Below are 6,455 nucleotides of genomic sequence, written 5' to 3' on the forward strand. Positions count from 1 at the left end.
ATCCCCCGAACTGTTCCTTTAAGCCCACAAGTTTGGCGGCTCGTCCTGTCTGCGTGTCGAAGTGCCCTTGAGCGAGACACTGAGTGTGTGTGAATTGTAAATTGCTTTGTCCGTTAAGGTAGAAAAGGGCTATACAGTATAAATGCCGTCCATCCTTGTAAAGGAGCAGCACCCACTGAAGCCTCGAGAACAACCCGAGATTACCCCGATGACATCACCTGGGTTATTTCCTCAGACTTTAGAAAACTCCCTTGAGAGCCAAAGAAGACGTCATGCAACTAATCCATTGTCAAAATGATATTGTATATATAATTTCGTATTTTAGCTTGCACAGCATGCGCAAAGTTCAGCTCAACAGGTTGCCGTTACATTTCACTATATTTGTATACTGTTGTACATTTTAGACCGTTGCACTGAAGAAGTGTAGCTAGAAATGATTGCTCCTCTGAGAAAAAAATATCTCTTTAGTGCCGTTGGTATTTTTGGGATATTCACCAGTATAGTCACCACTTTACTTTTCTTATCAAGTGCAGTGTGATCTACTGCACATATGGCTTTGGTTGTTAGGTTGTAGTACACCAAGTGGCCAGAATAGGGCAGCACCACACAGTAGTTTACTAACTCTCCCACAGTAATACCTCAAACTCATCTTGTCTTTTTGAATAAAAGAACCGTCACCGAATATTTTATCACATCATTGCATAATGTTCAGATTGCAGAAAACACGTTTTTCCCATTTACAACTCCTGATGGCAATGGAAAATTCCTGCAACGTTCCCCCTGCTTTCACAGCAGGTGAGAGCGACCTACTCATTGTTTCCTAAAAGTGTTTATCTGATCTGCTCATTTGAAGTTTTCCAACTCCAAATTATACTCGTCTGGTGCATTAGGAACTATGTAATTTTCCCTAATGCTCAGCCTATTTGTAAATATACAGTATAGCTCTGTGTCTTTACTCGTTCCCTCTTTAAATATTAGTTTTCATGATCATGAGCTCACCATACCAGAGTTGTCCCGTGACCCAGGACCGACTATGTGCCCTGAGGTTTACAGCGTCTCCCCGCGAGCCTGCATGTGCTGTATCAGCTGCCGTCGCTTTATGGCCCTTAACTCGCCCAACCTTCCCTGAGCCCATTTAACATGCTGACTGCTCTATTTTCCATGCAATTGGAGTTGACCAAGAAATGAGGTAAGGGCATTGCTAATAGGCTAAATGACCAACATTGTAATAAGGCTTGCCTCGGGTAGCTTGATTACCACACTTGGCCCGATGGATAATTCATGTGGAGACAAAGGTGGCGTGGAAAGAGCGCTGGTCTCCGTGCACGTCTCTGGTCAAGGATGAGCCCTGTGTCCTGACACACACACACACACACACACACACAAGCGCACACACTGTCTGCTGTGACGTACATATATTGCCGCCATATACGCCACCAAGTCATTGGCATCGTGCTTCCTGTGCAAAAACTCTGGTGGCACAGACATTCACACATAAACACATCATTCAACGACTCTGAATCCATTTTCATCGCCTCTAATTGTGTGGCTAGTTCTGCAGGATTTAGAGCATCGATCATGGTGTCCTTGTCTTGGCACTGAGAGCGGACACTGCTTCACCCAACTCCAGCCCATTATTCTCAGTATTTGACAGTGGAGCTCAGAGACACCAACATGACGGCTTGACGACCAGCCGATAAGACTGTTGTTATCAGTTGCTATAAGCCACATAGATGTGGGTCAGTAGGGGCCTACTACACCCACTAGTAGGTTTTATCATCCATTCACATGGTAGATCACTGAAAGAAGTTATAAAAGAACACAACAGCGACCTCTAGCGACCGTAGTAATTATGACAGGGGCAGAAGCGGAAGTCAGGTGCTGCTGTATAGACAGTGTGATAGTCCATTAGGGGCTGGAGGCCATGGATGATGGATGGGACACAAATAAAGGGTTTTCACCCAGGAGTCTGGAGGTTGCATCCTGTGTGAAACCAACAATGTGTAGTTGTCTTTGTGTTCATAGTTATATTAACCCAAAACACAATGTTTTTCGCTAAAAAGTTGAAGTGAAGTTGTAGTTTTGTTGCCTAAACCTAAAGAAGTTGTAGTTTTATTGCGTAAACCTAAAGAAGTTGTAGTTTTATTGCGTAAACCTAAAGAAGTTGTAGTTTTATTGCCTAAACCTAACTGTTTTTTGCCTAAACCTAAAGAAGTGAAGTTGTAGTTTTGTTGCCTAAACCTGTTCTTTTTTTTGCCTATACCGAACAGTTTTTTTTGTTGCGTAAACCTAAAGAAGTTGTAGTTATATTGCCTAAACCTAAAGAAAATGTAGTTTTGTTGTCTAAATCTAAAGAAAACTTATTTTTGTGTTAAAAACGTGACGTTTCATTCAGTTTTACAACATGTTAGAACGTGTTGCTTGTAAGTTTCACTTTCACTTTTACAACATAGTGGGCGTAGTAGGCCCTCTAATGACCCACATCTATGATGCTTATAGCGACTGATAGCACCTATTTAATGGCCTGATAACAGTCGAATCGGGTAAGACGACCAATGTCCTTCTTCCTCACTAAGAAGTCTGTTGAGCAGGTTAAAACAAAGCTGAGGATATTATTTTTTATAAAGGACTAATTATAACGCCGAGCTGAGCCACCAAGTCACCCTAGCAAGCGCAGGGCTGCTTAAGGTGACTGTGCGGCCACTGTGTGTGTGAGTGTGTGTGTGTGAGAGCGAGAGACAGTGTGTTAATGTGCATCCTCTTCCTGTCTTTCCTCACTGCCTGTCTCTCCCTCTCTAATGGGGACAGTATGAGAAGAGAGCTTGTGCTCCGTCTGGACCTTTCTAATTGCCCCTGCCACAGAGGCCTGATACAGCAAGACCCTGTGTTCCCAGCAGGTCAGGCGTGTGTGTGTGTGTGTGTGTGTGTGTGTGTGTGTGTGTGTGAGAGAGAGAGAGAGAGAGAGAGAGAGGGAGAGAGAGAGAGAGAGAGAGAGAGGGAGGTAGAGAGAGACTTGGGCAGACAGAATCATCACTCAGGTGGTGCTCCCTTGGCTCCACCACACACATTCAGGCCCCACATAGAGAACACCATTCATTATAAGTATCAGCGTTAAGGGAGCGGAGCATGAGAGGTGGGAAGAGATACGAGAGGGGGAGGAGAAGGTGAAGGAGGAGAGGGTAGGACAGAGAGATGAGCAGAGGAGATATTTGTTAGATGATGGCTCAATAAATTCTGCTGAAGTAAACTTTTTAGCATCCTTTGTTGAGAGAAAGCTTCACAGGATACACACACCTATGCTAGCACATAGTCTTCATGCAGCCCTGACGTTCTCTGCTATCCTGCCAGGCCAGGTTATGAAATCCACCCAGGGCCAGGTTACAAAAATCCTCTCTGTGGCATCTGCCAGGGAAGGCAGCTCCGTGTTGACAGATGGACACAGCATTCCTGGGCCCCGGGCCTTCGCCAGCGCTCTGCCAGGAGCCGGGCTGAAGGAGCCACGGAGAGGCTTGACTGGCATTTCTTTACACCTATGTGCTTCATTTCTGTGGCAACCTCGAGGCACGTACGACATGAGTTACATTCCCTGAATGCTGCTCCTTCAAACTGACACTTAGGGGCAGCGATGGGTGTTACTGCGGAATGAATAGGGTAGTGATGATGGGTGTGGATTCCTGCGCGTGTCTGATTTAATTAAAACGGCACTAAAATGGGACGGTAACTACGAGGGGCATCTTGATTTTTCGTCACTTCTCCTTGTTGATTCTCAGTGATGAAAAATCTGTCTTTTTTGGGGGGTTTATTCAGATGTAACACCAAGCTTACACTGATCTGAATGTTCTTGTGCTTTACCTTCACAGCTGAGGCAGTCGGTCCCATGCTGGCCCAGTTACGTGATCCATGTCCAGGCAGGGAAGAAAAGCTCAACCCCTTCCCCCAAAGCCCCATGCTGCTTCCACAAGGATAGTGTTTTACATGCTCAAGGTGAGTGGAATACCAGCGTAGCTCCTGTTAGCTCTACTCGCTCAGGGTCCCCCATCTCTCTACCCTATCTACCGCTGACCACCTGCTCAACGTCGTCCCCTAACCAGGTCACACTAATGAAACCCGCATGTGTCCATTTAGCAGCCGCTCAGACTGCACACACACACAAATAAAATGATTATGAGGGCAAGATGTAGTTTTTAAAATTAGTTTTCTTCGCAAAGTGAAGCCAGTTCTTGTGTTTTCATGTGAAAAAATAAACGTACAGTACATTCGACTTTGCAATTCAGCAGAGCATTTGGAACACAAATATAGCTTTGGCATGGCTGAACTTAATAGGCTGGCATTCTGCAAAACCATGCCACATTCTCCGCAATCACCACTCTTTAACATCTAGCACTGCATGGACACAATGTTCCAAGACGCAGCACACAGAGGGTGTCCTGCCAACTCTTCAGACAGTGAGGAATTACAGTGATTACTCCTAAAGCAATCTCACTATGGACTGATGTATGCATGGGGGGTCAGAGAAGAGGGGTGAGGTGGGAGGGGGGTTCAGGAACATTGGCAAGTTTCACAGCCGAGAGCATAAAAGAACTGCAAAACGTGAGCGTGTCGTTGACCTCAAAATCACTGTTAAAACACGGTGTCCCCATTTGGTAATTATCCTCCTCCAGAGATGAGGTCAGGCTGAAAATCAGCTGCAAACAAAGTGGGGTGATGATGGTGATGATGGCAGCGGTGGCGACGGGAGGGAGAGAATGAAAAGGAGAGGGGAAGAGGACATGACAGGGTGAAAACGAGAGAGGGAGAGAGCGTGGTGGAACTCACTGCTTGGTGTGAGTGAGCATGGGAAATGCGTGGGACTTCTGGACCATCACTGGCTCCAAAGGGGATCTGTTTGGTGACTGACGCACACACGCGGACGTACATATATGCATGAGTACACACAACTAAGTGTAGAGCTATTCATTTACTCAGTTCTCTCAACAACCCTCCATTTAACGCTTGGTTGCAGCAGATGTTCATCCAAGCTACTTACCTGCAGCTCTTTGTAAAATATTTCTACGAAATCCCCCAATTAAAGCTAAAAAAGGTGCACTTTTTTTTTTCATTTGGAGCATATTCTTAATTTAAACCTGCAGTAGGCAGAATGTTTTTGTCATCATTGGGCAAAAATCCCATAATAACCTTTCAGCATATTGTAATTCAAGTGTTCTGAGAGAAAACTAGACTTCTTCTTCTGCCGTCAAATGAGAAAGCTTGCTCCGGCTGGTGGGCGGTGCTTGGCATTTCCTCAACTGATCTCAACATGCCTGCCAGGTCACAAACTTTCCCATTTTACAGCTAAACCGTACACTACAAGATGTTTCTGTAAACAATTGAGGCGAGAAATAGGCATTACAGTAACAGAATATTGATTCATATTTGATCAGCGCTGCCTAGTTTGATCGGAGTTTGCGAGTGATTGACAGCTGCTCAGAGACGGCAGGCTCCCGCTCTGCTCTGATTGGTTGTTTTCCTCTGATCTGTGAAATCTTGCAGATGCCGTTAGGAGCACCGTAGGACACAGAGGCACATGATTTTTTCCAGATTACCTGTCTCATGCACTACTGTCAGGATATAGTGACCGTTTTATAAAAATAACTTTTTCTAATCATATTTGCTCCATTTCTACCCACTGCAGCTTTAAACAGAGAAAACTTATCGTTCATCTGCAGCTGTTAGTGATGCTTTTCACTTGTCGAGGGGGTGACGCAAAAACAGTGCTGCCTAGGTTGCACCACCAGAGGGCAAAATCTGGTCAGAAACTATAATGGAGAGTGAGCATGTACACACAGACACACCAAACACACAGGCATGTTCATGTGCCTACATGCACAGTTGCACACTATTTGACACACATACGAGCCTTATGTCTGCATTTACATTCTTCCACTCGTGGTAACACATAGTGTAAACAACTCACAGCGTGAACAGTTTATGTTACACATTCTGCTCAGTGTGTATAGATCTGGATGTATAGCAGGCTTGCAGAGCACAGAGCAATGATTGACCCTTAAATACCAACAAAATGTCATGTTTTTTTGGAGGAAAATTTCATGCGTTGGTCCTAGAATTCATTTTAAATGCCCATCAGAATCAAGCACAGGTAGATGTCATGTTTTGAGCTGGGAGGTCTCGAGGCTGACTCCCCTATGAGCTCACCTCACGGCAGATTATGGGCCACTGGAGTGTGTCTACGTTTTAAGCCAAACGTTGGCACGGTTCAGCATGATGCTGTTCTTTTCTCATGTCTAGGTTATTTTTATGGCTGAGCTGGTGGCGGTGGAGCCACTGGGAGGTCTGATTGGAATAAGCCAATACCATCAAATCTCTTCCTGCAGCCAATCTGTGAATCCAGCTTTGACGAAGAAGGGCGGTTTGTGAGGAGCAGCAGCGGGATGTTATTACGCAGCATTTACTGTGTA

General features: G+C 45.1%; 1 protein-coding gene across 2 annotated transcripts in view; it reads right to left on the reverse strand.

Annotated features, from left to right (window-relative positions):
• nkx2.5 (NK2 homeobox 5) overlaps positions 1 to 6,455 on the reverse strand; it is a 29,275-nt gene that overhangs the window by 11,123 nt on the left and 11,697 nt on the right. The window lies entirely within an intron of this gene.

The sequence above is a fragment of the Sebastes fasciatus genome, chromosome 10 (genome assembly GCF_043250625.1).
Source record: "Sebastes fasciatus isolate fSebFas1 chromosome 10, fSebFas1.pri, whole genome shotgun sequence".
Taxonomy (NCBI): domain Eukaryota; kingdom Metazoa; phylum Chordata; class Actinopteri; order Perciformes; family Sebastidae; genus Sebastes; species Sebastes fasciatus.